The sequence below is a fragment of the Haematobia irritans genome, chromosome 3 (genome assembly GCF_050003625.1).
Source record: "Haematobia irritans isolate KBUSLIRL chromosome 3, ASM5000362v1, whole genome shotgun sequence".
Taxonomy (NCBI): Eukaryota; Metazoa; Arthropoda; class Insecta; order Diptera; family Muscidae; genus Haematobia; species Haematobia irritans.
The window spans coordinates 8,395,048-8,410,683 of NC_134399.1; the positions used below are offsets into that span (position 1 = coordinate 8,395,048).

The window sequence follows — 15,636 nt, forward strand, 5'->3', positions numbered from 1 at the left end:
AAAATTTTTTTCTATGGAAAATTTTGTCAAAATTTTATTTTTATAGAAAATTTTGTCAAAATTTTATTTCTATAGAAAATTTTGTCAAAATTGTATTTCTATAGGGATTTTTTTTTTCAAAATTTTTTATTCTATAGAAAATTTTGTCAACAATTTATTTCTACAGAAAATTTTGTCAAAATATTATTTCATTCGTTTTGTTTTGTTATTGTTGGTTTTTTCCTTTAATCATTCTTGTTGTTTTTGATTTCAGCTTAAAACCATGCATTGACTAAACTACAAGTGTAGCTTAACCAACAGGGGAAAAAAGGGCAAAGCCCTATAGACTGCAAGATGGTTGGATGGACGCACGTTTCGGAATTACCACATTTCTCATTAGCATCCTCTACTTGCAGCAAAACTATCAACCAATTATCAGAATAAATTCAGGCAGTTCACTAAACCCAACAGTGAACCACACTTGAACCTTCCGAAAAAAGGTTTTACATGATAGATGATAGCAGGCTTATGCCGAAATAAATTCGTACAAACATATGTATTTTCCTTTGCCACCGTCAAATCATCGATTTGAGTGCAGTTGGCTGGGTTAATTTTGAGCGTTCTTCCTCTTTTTCTCATTCGTTTTGTTTTCTTATTGTTGGTTTTTTCCTTTAATCATTGTTGTTGTTTTTGATTTCAGCTTAAAACCATGCATTGACTAAACTACAAGTGTAATTTATTTTGTAGTTGTTAAAAACAACTATTTCTATAGAAAATATTTGTCAAAATTTTATTTCTATAGAAAATTTTGTCAAAATTTTATTTTTATAGAAAATATTTGTCAAAATTTTATTTCTATAGAAAAATTTGTCAAAATTGTATAGAAAATTGTAATAATACATTACCAAACAGTAAAAAATCTACCATTTTTGGTAGATTTCTACCAACTGTGGCAACCGTGCAAGGGAAAGCGGTGTGGACCAACGTTCTAACATTATTTGGAGAGCCGAATTTTATGAACTAAAATAAAGTTAAATCGGCTATCGAAATTTTCGTTGACTTTGTTTTCTAAGGCTATATCCGTAATAACTTTACAAACTCCCCTCGTACACTGGTAGAAAAAGTTTCGTTAATACGATGAATTTCTACGTTGTATTAACGAAATTCTTCATTAAAAGTCAGCCAACGTAGCATTTCGTTATAACAACGTAATTTTACGTTATATTTACGAAACCTTTTATGGAATACATTTCGTAGTATTAACGAATAATTACGTTGTTATTACGTAGCCTTTTCGTTGTATTAACGAATATTATTCGTTGTATGAATGAAATTTATTCATTGTATGGATGCAGCTTATACGTTGTATGAATGAAAATCATTCATTGTATGAATGAAAGGCGAACGTTGTATAAATGAACACAAACGTTATATTAATGAAACCCAACCAAGTATTGCATTTGAGTGTAGTTATTGGTAGTGTATTATTTTTGTTAATATATTTGAAATATGATTTATATATAGTAGGAAATAATATTTATTGATAAAATAAGTAATTTAATAATCATATATTGTGACTTTCACTTAAGAAAAAAAAAAACCTCTTATTTCTAAGACCAAAAAATGATAATCGTATCGCCGTGTCCATTTATCCAACCAAGGTTCATTGCGGTAATTGTTCCGCCTTCTTCATCTGAAAGTTCACTTCCCCGGGGCATTTTCACTAAAGATTAAAAATTTATACTAAATTTCTTTCGAATATACAAAAAACACCAATTTAACTCACCCACAATCTAGGTTTTTTATTCACAACGAAACTGTAATGAGCCTGTGCACTCTTCAGCGAAAAGAACGTAAATGTTGTTAAGGTTTGCCCATCAGACAAGTTTTCTGTTGAACTTTTTACCGTTTGTTTTCCAAGACGCACACGCAAACATGTGCTTATTGCCATGCTTACATGTGTATGTACAAATTACATAGACGCTACAGACGTATTAGAGAGAGTATGGAGAGACGTTTTAGAGAGAGAGAGAGATAGAGAGAGTAAGGAGAGGCAGAAATACTCAAACTCCCATTCGTATTATTAATGAACATATTTCATTAATATAACGAAATATAACAATTTAAAATTTATTTTTTAACGATCCATATCGTTATATTAACGATCGCTTTCGTTTTATAAATGAAATTTTCAATTCCAGTTTCGGAGTATATAAAACGACTATTTTAAGGGCTAAAAGTTTCCAAAATTTACTCTCTATGTGCAAATGATTATAATAATTCCATCTTAGAGAATTTGTTTATTGAAATTCTTGATAAAATTACAAAGTTAATATTCGTAATATTAACGAAACGTGTTTCATTAATATAACGAAAAGCCAAAACACAAAATTGTCTTTTAACGATTGATTTCGTTGTATTAACGATCACTTTCGTTCTTATAACGAAAAATTGCGTAATATTAACGAAAAATTATCAACGAAGCCCGTTCGTTAATAGTACGAAACATTTTTCTACCAGTGTACTATAAAAGACTTTGAAATTTTCAGTTTCGTGTTATAAAACAAGAATAAATCAGATATAAAAGAGGCATCTGAAATTTCTTTGGCAGTCGAGTGATTTTGCATTAATTATAACGGAAGTCTTAGCAGTGAAAAGAAGAGGAATAACTCATCAAGGTGAATATTCCATGAGGAGAAGAATACATTCGCACGTACCTATCTCCCGGCAAAGTAAACTTGGCTTTATAATAAATCAATTTGCATATAAATATATTCTTTCATTAATATTCGACTTGATGTGTGTGTGTTTCATAATTGTATGTGTTCTCTTTTTAAGGCGCCATTTATAAATGGATGGAAGAGATGCATGTCAGTACCTATATGGAATGACATGTGAAATGTCATTAGCAATGTGCTGTTATTTTGTTTTGCTTTGTTATCATTTCTATATATGCAATTATCCAAAAATGGTAACCAATTTCCTTGAGTAACTACACTAAAAAAGATAGTATTTATATTTAAAACAAATGAAATTTTAGGCTAATGAGATTTTGCTTTATTTTTAGGTTAGTTTCTTGTTCTATAAACTGGTCTTAATATCTTGCAGCCTTAGCTATGTTTATCTATTTACCGTTCAGAAATAATTTTAGCAACAACAAAGATCTGCTTTTGTTAAAAAAAAAATGTTTTTGCATGTACGCCACATGACGTTATGTATTGAATTTCGTTTAACAATAAACTCTTAGCAGGAGATATATTTCCCACACAGCTCATCATATCATGCATAGTGACTTCCATTCCATTCAATTTACAGAGAGCCATAACAGATGGCAGTGTGCTCTCTGTATAATTTCCTAGTAGAAGTTCATGACACTGCGTGATTCATATCTGCCGCAATGTAATGATGGTGGTGGTCCCAACACAACAGCATTCAATCTCTTGGGTGTTTGCTAAAGTTCAACAGGTACTTAATGCGTACAAATATGTTTAATACAAACAACTATGGAGAGTACTCTTGTTGTAAATGGCTTGCTATACACTTCATGGATTCGTCTTCTAGATTATATTTCATTGCATTGGGCCTTCTGCCGGAGTTGATATGTCATAAATACTTAATTTTTCCCTAGCTACTAATTGTAGAGATAATAACAACATCAACACTCAATAACCGTTATGACAGTGTAAGCATCATTAACAAAGAAAGTGCAAATGTTTTTGCTTTCAATAGTAGTTGTGTGAGTGTGAGTTTTGGAATTATGCCTTATGCTTGAATATCTGATGTTAATAGCCGGTATTGGAGCTTTTGTGCACTCATATTAGGGAAACATTTGTTATGATCATGTTTTCGAATTTAATTACATTGTTTAAAGCTTACTACAAATAAAACAACGGTATAACGGTATTTATTTGATGATTTTCTATATGTTGGTTATGGAATTATCAATCGATAAAATTCGATAACAAGGTAGTTATCACAACAATAATGAAAAAGTTAGATGCAGGGTTGCCAACTATAATTATTACAAGACGAACAAAAATAATACTCATAGCCAGGGATGTCAACAAAATTTAGAGAAAAATCGTCATAATCGGCACTTGCATTTTAAAAATCGTAAAAAAAATTGGCAAAATAAAACATTTTATTTTTTGGTAAAAACAAAAGTATTTACTTCATATACAAAACAGAAAATTAATATACACAACTATGCATTTCAATAAAAAAACATAACGAAGTCAGTTTTGTATATAAATAAAATTAAAATAAAAAGCATTTTGTGGCAAAACAAAAATTTTTCATAAAAAAACAAGTAATAAATAAACATTGCTATGCATTTGAATAAATAACATTAAAATAAATAATTGTATAAAAACAACTAAGTAAAGCCTAAAGTCGGGCGGGGCCGACTATATTATACCCTTCACCACTATGTAGACCAAAATTTGTGTTACCAACTCCTTCAAATTTGTTGGGAGTTATTATAAAGGTTTATATTCCCATGTACAAATAAACGCCCAAATATAGGTGTAAATCGGGCGATTTACACCCATATGCAAAATTTGAAGCAACTCAGGGCAAAACTCTGGCTTTTGAAGTCATATAAGTGCAAATCGGACGAAAAATATATATGGGAGCTACATCAAAATCTGAACCGATTTGAACCAAATTTGGCACGCTTAACGATACTATTAAACGTACTCCTTGTGCAAAATTTGAAGCCATATAAGTGCAAATCGGACGAAAAATATATATGGGAGCTACATCTAAATCTGAACAGATTTTAACCAAATTTAGCACACTGAATTATACTCTTAAACGTACTCCTTGTACAAAATTTGAAGCAAATCAAGGAAAAATTCTGACTTTGAGGCCATGTTAGTCAAAATCGGACGAAAGATATATATGGGAGCTATATCTAAATCTGAACCGATTTTAACCAAATTTAGCACACTAAATTATACTCTTAAACGTACTCCTTGTGCAAAATTTTAAGCAAATCAGGGCAAAACTCTGGCTTTTGAGGTCATATTAGTCGAAATCGGACGAAAGGTATATATAGGAGCTATACCTAAATCTGAGCCGATTTCAACGAAATTTGGTACACTTAATGTTACTATTAAATGAACTCCTTGTGCAAAATTTGAAGCGAATCAGGGCAAAACTCTGGCCTTTGAGGCCATATAAGTTCAAATCGGACGAAAGATATATATGGGAGCTATATCTTAATCTGAACCGATATGGCTGATATTTTGCACATCTTACGAAAGCCCCAAAATATTTGGCTGGCCGAAATTTTGAGAAAATACGTTGATAAGTACGTCAATTATGACCAGATCGGTGATAAATATATATGGCAGCTATATCTAAATCTGAACCGATTTTTTTTCCAAAATCAATAGTGATTGCCTTTGAGCCAATGTAAAACTATGTGCCAAATTTGAGGACGATCGGACTTAAACTGCGAGCTGTACTTTGCACACAAAATTACGTATAAGACGAAAATTACACTGTTAGAAAAATATGTTTTTCATATGTTCCGATATAAACAAAATGTGTTTCGGGCACAATTTTGAAACACAATATATTTAAGTGCAAACATGTAATGTTCCTAAACTAGCACTAAATGTTTGGGACATCTATGTTAATATGTTAGAATATATTATGTTTGGGGCATGAATGTTTCATAAAAATCATATGTGTGAATGCAAACATATATAAATTTACAAATTTCGACTAAACATACATATGTTGTGATATTTTTTTCAGAGAGCAACAGAGATAGAGTATAGAGAAAGAAATAGAGATAGAAACCGGGAGAGTTGACGAAAGATATCAACATAACACAGCAAAAGAATCAAAAGAGAACAATTTCTTTGAAACCGCTTGTATATTGTTTCGGAAAACTGTTTTATGATCAGGCCAAAAATTTGATATGCTTAAGTCTAAATATTATTTAATTTGAATAAAGAGAATGGACATTCGGAACCAAGAGAATAGACATTTGAAAAAAAGCCTGTGTTTTCGCCTTGAGAGAAGCATTTTATGTATGTGTGGACATGTGTTTTGTTTATCATTTTGGCACTATGGGCACAATTTTTCGTTAAAAGAAAAAAGGGGTCTTCATAAAAATAACAAAAGGGCACTATACTCTTTCTAGAGTTGGGACAGTAAAATAAAATAAGGAGGAAATAGTGAAAAATTACAAAGTAAAATGTATAACAACAAAGTTTAGTTCCTCCTTATTAATAAGTAGTCCACGAGGAGTTGACGGACACCTTCAAATATAAAAGCGGGCATTAAGTTCGAGTTTTGCAGCTAAAACAATTTAAAAAGTTTATTTTCTTTAAAATGAATTATTAAAGAAAAATAAAAGGCATTTTAGAGCGATGTTGTTAAATGCTAGTAAAAAAGTGTTCACGCCTAAATAAATTTATGTTTATATTATATGTATTTTTATGTATGTTTATACTCGACTCCACGTTCTTCTTTTGTTAGAGTTTTTGAATTCCTTCCAACAGTTTTTGTTACAAAATTATTATTTTTGCAATAAAAAAATAATATTTTATCCAAAAATCAGTCAATTTCGTTTATACCATGCACTGTTACTGACTATAAATCTTTAATAACCCACATTTCGAAGTTTCATTATAAAAATTTAATATAGTATAAATATAAATGTGTAAATTAAAAAAAAAAAAACAAAAAAAGTGTTCGGTCGGAGTAGGGATTGAACCCACGACCCTTTGCATGCAAGGCAGACATGCTAACCACTGCTCCACGTAGCAAACAAATGTATGTTTCTGTTAAATAATGTTATGTTTGCATGGGCTCGTGGGCGCTGCAAACTATGCTATATAAATGTAACTTATAACGATAGTTATCTACTGGTGACTATAACAGCTACGTAGCCCAGTGGATAGTGTGTTGGCTTACAAACTGTATGGTCCTCGGTTCGATTCTCCGTGCAGGCGAAAGGTAAAATTTATAAAAGTGAATAATTCCTTCAACATTATTTGTATTACAGAAAAAGGTGCCAAGAACTAAAATATTTCGTGGAAGTGAAAATTACGAGTATGTTAGGGAATGAGCACAATCGTCTTTGCGAAAAATTCTTCCAAGCATATAATATTTTTGGGCTCAATATGCTTCCAAACATATAATATGTTCACATAAAACAAACATATTAATGTTTCGGCAGTATCCAATAATATATGTGCTTCCTGCAAAATATGTTTGGAACATATGTTAAAGAAGCGATTTTTTTTGAGGGTGTACATATAAAGGCCGGTACTCTGTTCGGTTTTCGCGTTGAAACTCCATACAAAACCAAAAAATGCGAAAAATTTGCGAAATTTTTTCCATTTGTGATACTTTGTTTTTTCGTGTTGAAAAACTGACGTTTATAGCACGGCGCCATTTGCAATGTGAATTAAGAAATAATTTATTTATTGAAAACTATTTGTGCGGGTTTATAAATCAAACACGGACCATATTTTTGTTCCGAAACTATACAAACGATCAAAGGAATAGCAGATCAATTGCCCGAGGAAAAATAAAATGTTATTTTGTAAAAACAAGCAACACCACCAACGTAATCCAATATCGCTCCCTGAACATAGTACCGGCCTTAAGACTAGAATTTAATTCTAAGACGATCGGTATAGTAAACGATGGGTCTCAGACTTTTCCTTCTTTGCGTTACATACAAATGCACAAACTTATTATACCCTGTACCACAGTAGTGGTGAAGGGTATAAATATTGAATTGAAAATATTGAATTGTCTATTTTTGGAGTACAAAATTGTCAAAATGCATATAAATCGGCAAAATTGGCAGCCCTGCTCATTTGCTCTCTCGTTAAGAGAGAGAGCAGGGTTATATCTTAAATACTACTTTTCCTTTGAAGAGACAAAGATAATTGAGTATAACAAGATTAAGCATTGTGATCTTATAAAGAGAAAACAAATGTCAAGGTGTAGAGGGCTATGAGAAAAAAATTGTTTTATTTGTCAATTTTTTCCAAAGCTGCTCTGCCCAGGAATAAATTTAAAACGGCAATATTCACATAAACCCATATTGAATATTCGCTTTAAAATACACATACGTTTTATTTTAATTTTCTACAATCGTTTTGGTATTACTTTTGTGGGTTTTTATTCAAAAATTTATGAAAAACACAAATGTTATGATATTTTCCGACGCAAACGGCAGTACATTTGAGAGACACGTCGACGCAAACTTTATGATATTTTGTTGGCAGAGTCCTCTGGTGCTTCAGTTTTGCTATGACAAGACTGCATCTTCTTCTCAATTATCTTTGGAAGAGGTCAGATGTAGGGTTGCCAACTCTCCAGAAACACCGAATAAATCTTCATGTAAAAACAAGGAAAGAGAATAGAGGACATATAACGGTCATGATTTTCATATTTATTAGAAATTTTAGTTATTAGACGTCCTTACTCGTAAAAAAAATAATCACTTCAATGTTATTTATTTATATTTATTCATCTCTCTATAAGAGCTATAGGGTTGCCAACTATAATCATTTCTAGACCAAAAAATATAAAAATTCGCAGAAACACAAATAAATCCTCATGTAAAAGCAATGAAAGATAAGGTTTCTATAGAATGCCCACGATTTTCATATCTTTTCGAAATTTTAGTTAGACGTCGTCACCCATAAAAATAAATGCCATTTAGGTAAATAGTTAACTTTTGGGGAAATAGAAACGAATGCCTATTTTTTCAATGCAATGTAGAGATAACTTTTTTTAATTGATAATAAAAAAAGAGAAACGCTTTGGTATATTTTGCTTATTAAATATTAAATGACAATGGCTAGGTATTAGTTGACTAAGAAGCCATATTAAATGGAAATATACATTAAAAACATATTGAATATATAGTAAGATATAAAATAAATTGATTAGAAAAAATTTGATTTGATGATTTAGTCAAAAGAAAATTGCAAAAAAATAATAATAATAATAAAAATATGACAATAGTAAATAAATATATATAAATAACTAAAGTGAATTACACCTCAGGGGTGTTATCTTTTAAGTTCGATTTGTTTGTTGACATATTTATATTTCCAGGAATAATAAATAATAATACAAGAAAAGGGATTTCACATGTATCTATACGCTTTACCATACAAGACAAAAAATATTGTTTTCTTTTCTAATTTTGATTAATTTTCAATTGATTTCATTCACTTTTATTGATTTCATGCGTATTTTTTTGTGAAGCCTTGAGAATAATTAAGAAACCATTAACATGAAACCTGCAACAAATAGTATCAGCCAAAAAATTGATAAGAACAATAAGCAATGATATATTAACGGCATTGTTTATTAAACAAAGGATTTGAATGTATGATATCTTGCATGTATGTACATATATAAAACAATTTGGTTAGTTATATAGTATGTCATATGTTATAAAGACGTGCACAAGATTTTTCATTCATTTTTCGGATTAAACTACACTTTTTAGAAGATAAGAAAACTAGAGACTGACTACTATATCAGACCATCTAATCTTCCCGGATTAATAACAACGCCAAATTTTGATATTTCATTAATAAAATAATCTTTAAATATATAAGGGGTCCAAACGTAGGAATAAACCTGAGAAGTCGGTCTAAAATTTGGTCGAAGATAGGAAATCAATCTAGCCGCAGTTTATCACGATAACTCTATTATGGAAGGCAGCTAAACCAACCCGACTTACCGCCAGGTCACTCTGGACGCACTTCACATTAGTCGCAGGGTTCCTCGATCTGGCCACAAGCTGAAGTACCAAAGCGTATAACATAAAAATGGATGAAATCACAATAAAGTGTTACAACAACAACAACATTATGGAAGGCTGTTATTTTAGAATTTTATTGTAAAACAGAACGACAAACTTGTGCTGGAGCGTATAAAAGGAAATGAGGAATTTTTTAGTTAGTTTTTCCTAGACAGAAATAAATTCAGAGTAAAGTCAAAGATTATTAATATTATTTGGAATCACCCTGTTCGGTTATTGTGAATTGAAATAAGCACAGAATTAAATTAATATAAGAATATTTGGGTGCAATACAATAACAGGTCAGTAACAATAAATCATAAATTCAACTTTAGAATGGATATGGAATAGTTTATTTGCTATTTTCTAGACAGAAAAAAATTTCAGAGTAAATTCAATGTTAATTAATAGTATTTGGAATCACCTTGTTTGGTTATTGTGAATGGAAATAAGAATAGAATTAAATTAATAGAAGAATATTTAAGTAGATAACAATGACAGGTCAGTTGGATAGTCTGACATATACACTGAAAGTAGAGTTTTCTTTTCTGAGAAACAAAATTTTAGATAAGCGAAGTTTTCTATTTCTAGGGAATAGTTTTATTTCGTTTTTGCTAGACAGAACATTTTCAGAATAAATTCAAGGACAATTATTAGCATTTGGAATCACCTTGTTTGGTTATTGTGAAGGGAAATAAGCACGAAATCGAATTCATATAAGAATATTTAGGCAGGTCACAATAACAGGTCAGTTGAAAAGGCACGCATTTACAATAAATCATAAATTCAGCTTTAGAATGGATAATTTGATATTTTCTAAACAGCAAAAAAATTCAAAACAAATTCAAGGATAATTAATAGTATTTGGAATCATTCTATTCGGTTATTGTGAATCGAAATAGGAACAAAATTAAATGAATACAAGAACATTTAAGTAAATCACAATAACATTTCAGTTGAAAAGTGTGCAACATACACTGAAATCAGAGGTTTCCTTTCTGAGGAACGAAATTTTAGACTAGCGAAATTTTCTTGAATGATATGACGTGTACATCAGTTAGAATCTTTAAAGTTGATCTTGTGTTCTTTGTTGCCCTCATCGGATGTCCTGATTTTTTTTCATAAAATTGATTTTTTTTACCTGCATACCAAAAAAAAACTGGCGAAGCTACATGTTCCCATAACCCTTTCAAATTCAATTTCTTTTGCATTCACATTTCATCTCACACAGCATTCTTATTAATCACTGATTCCATCTGTACCTGGCCTCGCCATATGCCATGACCCAGTTTAAGGGAAAAAGAGAATTGGCATCTTGTGATCAGATTTAAATTTCATGAATTGAGCCAAAAACGGTTTTTATAAATGCAAAACTATTGAGGACAAAATACATATATTTTTTTACCATCATGATGACAAATTTATTCTGTAGCATAAAAAAAACGCACTTGGCACAGATGAACAAAAGCCTTAAATGCATATATTGTGACTTTTGACCAAAAGAACCCACCGACTGGCCATTGACAGATGAATTTTATGCGGTACACGAACCGAGCATCACAGAAACGCATGCAATCCATTTTTTTATTGTCTTTGTTCGACTTCTGAGTGGTTTGGGGCAAATTGCGGAATCTTAAATGGAGGATGTAGTGCAATATTAATATTTGTGTTTTTCTTTTTTACATTTTAAAAGATAAGACTTTGCAGTAAAATAAAAAAAAGAAAAATAAAATGGGCCACTGAGTTTAACAGGAAATTTGAAATGCGCATAACAAAGATGAAGAAGAAAAATCTATATAAAAAGAAACTACAACATTTATGTTTAATGGTGTCTGATGATTGAAAATAAAAGGGGGGAAGTAGACAATTTGTGAATATTGTCATGATGATTGACAGTTGTTTGTCAAATGTTAAGTATCCAAAGCTATATTAACACAGAGAGAAAAAATATTGTGGTATGAAACACTATCGTGTGGTACTAAATTATGATATTAAGAATTTTCTTTTAAAAAACATAAAAACAACGTCAATCTTAGACCATTGTGGTTGATTCAATATTTATACCCCTTGGTACTGAGTTCCTATGTTTTTTTCTGGGTGTATATAAATAGAAAATATTTAATTGAAGTTTCAAAACTTTTCAACAAAAAATTGAATGGATTCAAAATTTTTTTTAAATTAAAACAAAAATCAATCACAAACATTTATAGTATCAATTATTTTTTTTAATTGGATCGATTAATTTTTTAATTGACTTCGGTGATTCATACTATAATTTTTGTGATTGAAGACATTTCAATTAAAAATTAATTGGATCAATTAATTTCGTGATTGAATCCAAAAATTATTTTTTAGATAATAACTATTTAATAACCTCAATTTTATAAAATAAAATTCATACCATACCAAAGATATTTCTTTAATATAAGGATTTAAATATCCTTTGTGGTAATCATTAAAATATTTTTCTTAACAGTAAATTACCGCCTTAGCTTTCCACCACCTTTTACAACTAAATGTTGACTCATTTATTTTTATATTGATAACGAAACTTCCTAGTGTGTCAATTTGTATAAATTTATATGGCCAGAAAAAATCAATTAAATTTAAACAGACACCCTTAAATATTGGTGCTATCACTTTTCTTAATAATTGTCGGCACGAACATTTCTCCTTCGCCATATGACGACCATCGGTTACATTCAAAGCGCTAAAGTGTCGATAAGACAAATATTGGTAGTGTGACAGGCAGCAGTTATGGCTAAGCAACATATTGATATCTCTATTTTATGGCGATTGTTTTTGTCACCCACTACGAATGTTGATAATATTGACGTATACAATTAAATGGTTTTATTTAGTTTTATATTCTCACAATGTTGGTGAGTTGAAAAAAAAAATGTCGAATTGCAATCACGGTTGACAATCTACCACCATTTGGAGAAAAGTTTACCAAAAAAAACTACCAGACCAAAAAAAAAATGTCAAAATTTTATTTCTATAGAAAATTTTGTCAAAATTTTATTTCTGCAGAAAATGTTTGTCAAAATTTTATTTCTATAAAAAATTTTGGCAAAATTTTATTCTATAGAAAATGTTTGTCAAATTTTTATTTCTATACAAAATTTTGTCAAAATTTTATTTCTATAGAAAATTTTTGTCAAAATTTTATTTCTATAAAAAATTTTGTCAAAATTTTATTTTTGTAGAAAATTTTGGCAAAATTTTATTTCTATAGAAAATTTTGGCAAAATGTTATTTCTACAGAAAATTTTGTCAAAATGTTATTTCTAGAAAATAGAAATAAAATTTTGCAAAAATTTTCTATAGAAATAAAATTTTGACAAAAATTTTGTCAAAATGTCATTTCTATAGAAAATTTTGTAAAAATTTTATTTCTATAGAAAATTTTGTCAAAATTTTATTTCTATAGAACATTTTTGTCAAAATTTTATTTCTATAGAAAATTTTGGCAAAATTTTATTTCTATAGAACATTTTGGCAAAATTTTATTTACCAAAAAAAAACTACCAAACAAAAAAAAAATTGTCAAAATTTTATTTCTATAGAAAATTTTGTCAAAATTTTATTTCTATACAAAATTTTGTCAAAATTTTATTTCTATAAAAATTTTGTCAAAATTTAATTTCTATAGAAAATTTTGTCAAAATTTTATTTCTATAGAAAATTTTTGTCAAAATTTAATTTCTATAGAAAATTTTGTCAAAATTTTATTTCTATAAAAAATATTGTCAAAATTTTATTTCTATAGAAAATTTTGTCAAAATTTTATTTCTATAGAAAATTTTTGTCAAAATTTTATTTCTATAAAAAATTTTGTGAAAATTTTATTTTTGTAGAAAATTTTGGCAAAATTTTATTTCTATAGAAAATTTTGGCAAAATGTTATTTCTACAGAAAATTTTGTCAAAATGTTATTTCTAGAAAATAGAAATAAAATTTTGCAAAAATTTTCTATAGAAATAAAATTTTGACAAAAATTTTGTCAAAATGTCATTTCTATAGAAAATTTTGTAAAAATTTTATTTCTATAGAAAATTTTGTCAAAATTTTATTTCTATAGAACATTTTTGTCAAAATTTTATTTCTATAGAAAATTTTGGCAAAATTTTATTTCTATAGAACATTTTGGCAAAATTTTATTTACCAAAAAAAAAACTACCAAACAAAAAAAAAATTGTCAAAATTTTATTTCTATAGAAAATTTTGTCAAAATTTTATTTCTATACAAAATTTTGTCAAAATTTTATTTCTATAAAAATTTTGTCAAAATTTAATTTCTATAGAAAATTTTGTCAAAATTTTATTTCTATAGAAAATTTTTGTCAAAATTTAATTTCTATAGAAAATTTTGTCAAAATTTTATTTCTATAAAAAATATTGTCAAAATTTTATTTCTATAGAAAATTTTGCAAAATTTTATTTCTATAGAAAATTTTGTCAAAATTTTATTTCTATAGAAAATTTTCGTCAAAATTTAATTTCTATAGAAAATTTTGTCAAAATTTTATTTCTATAAAAAATATTGTCAAAATTTTATTTCTATAGAAAATTTTTGTCAAAATTTTATTTCTATAGAAAATTTTTGTCAAAATTTTATTTCTATAGAAAATTTTGGCAAAATTTTATTTCTATAGAAAAGTTTGTCAAAATTTTATTTCTATAGAAAATTTTTGTCAAAATTTTATTTTTATACAAAATTTTGTCAAAATTTTATTTCTATAAAAAATTTTGTCAAAATTTTATTTCTATAGAAAATTTTGTCAAAATTTTATTTCTATAGAAAATTTTTGTCAAAATTTAATTTCTATAGAAAATTTTGTCAAAATTTTATTTCTTTAGAAAATTTTTGTCAAAATTTAATTTCTATAGAAAATTTTGTCAAAATTTTATTTCTATAAAAAATATTGTCAAAATTTTATTTCTATAGAAAATTTTTGTCAAAATTTTATTTCTATAGAAAATTTTGGCAAAATTTTATTTCTATAGAAAATGTTGGCAAAATTTTATTTCTATAGAAAATTTTTGTCAAAATTTTATTTCTATACAAAATTTTGTCAAAATTTTATTTCTATAAAAAATTTTGTCAAAATTTTATTTCTATAGAAAATTTTTGTCAAAATTTTATTTCTATAGAAAATTTTGCAAAATTTTATTTCTATAGAAAATTTTGCAAAATTTTATTTCTATAGAAAATTTTGTCAAAATTTTATTTCTATAGAAAATTTTGTCAAAATTTAATTTCTAAAGAAAATTTTGTCAAAATTTTATTTCTATAAAAAATTTCAAAATTTTATTTCTATAGAAAATTTTTGTCAAAATTTTATTTTTATACAAAATTTTGTCAAAATTTTATTTCTATAAAAAATTTTGTCAAAATTTTATTTCTATAGAAAATTTTGTCAAAATTTTATTTCTATAGAAAATTTTTGTCAAAATTTAATTTCTATAGAAAATTTTGTCAAAATTTTATTTCTTTAGAAAATTTTTGTCAAAATTTAATTTCTATAGAAAATTTTGTCAAAATTTTATTTCTATAAAAAATATTGTCAAAATTTTATTTCTATAGAAAATTTTTGTCAAAATTTTATTTCTATAGAAAATTTTGGCAAAATTTTATTTCTATAGAAAATGTTGGCAAAATTTTATTTCTATAGAAAATTTTTGTCAAAATTTTATTTCTATACAAAATTTTGTCAAAATTTTATTTCTATAAAAAATTTTGTCAAAATTTTATTTCTATAGAAAATTTTTGTCAAAATTTTATTTCTATAGAAAATTTTGCAAAATTTTATTTCTATAGAAAATTTTGCAAAATTTTATTTCTATAGAAAATTTTG

At 27.5% G+C, this 15,636-nt stretch overlaps 2 protein-coding genes and 1 long non-coding RNA gene across 6 annotated transcripts in view; 2 read left to right on the plus strand and 1 right to left on the minus strand.

Moving 5' to 3' along the window:
* Positions 1–15,636, plus strand: part of RpLP2 (ribosomal protein LP2) — a 507,190-nt gene that overhangs the window by 35,182 nt on the left and 456,372 nt on the right. The gene's annotated exons all lie outside the window — the stretch shown is intronic.
* The window catches only part of bif (protein phosphatase 1-binding protein bifocal), a 112,119-nt gene that overhangs the window by 21,157 nt on the left and 75,326 nt on the right, over positions 1–15,636 (plus strand). The gene's annotated exons all lie outside the window — the stretch shown is intronic.
* On the minus strand, positions 1,450–1,971 carry LOC142229705 (uncharacterized). Its single transcript, XR_012720473.1, has 2 exons — positions 1,766–1,971; positions 1,450–1,702 (listed from the first exon to the last, which is right to left on the minus strand). It is a non-coding gene; the product is annotated as an uncharacterized LOC142229705 (long non-coding RNA).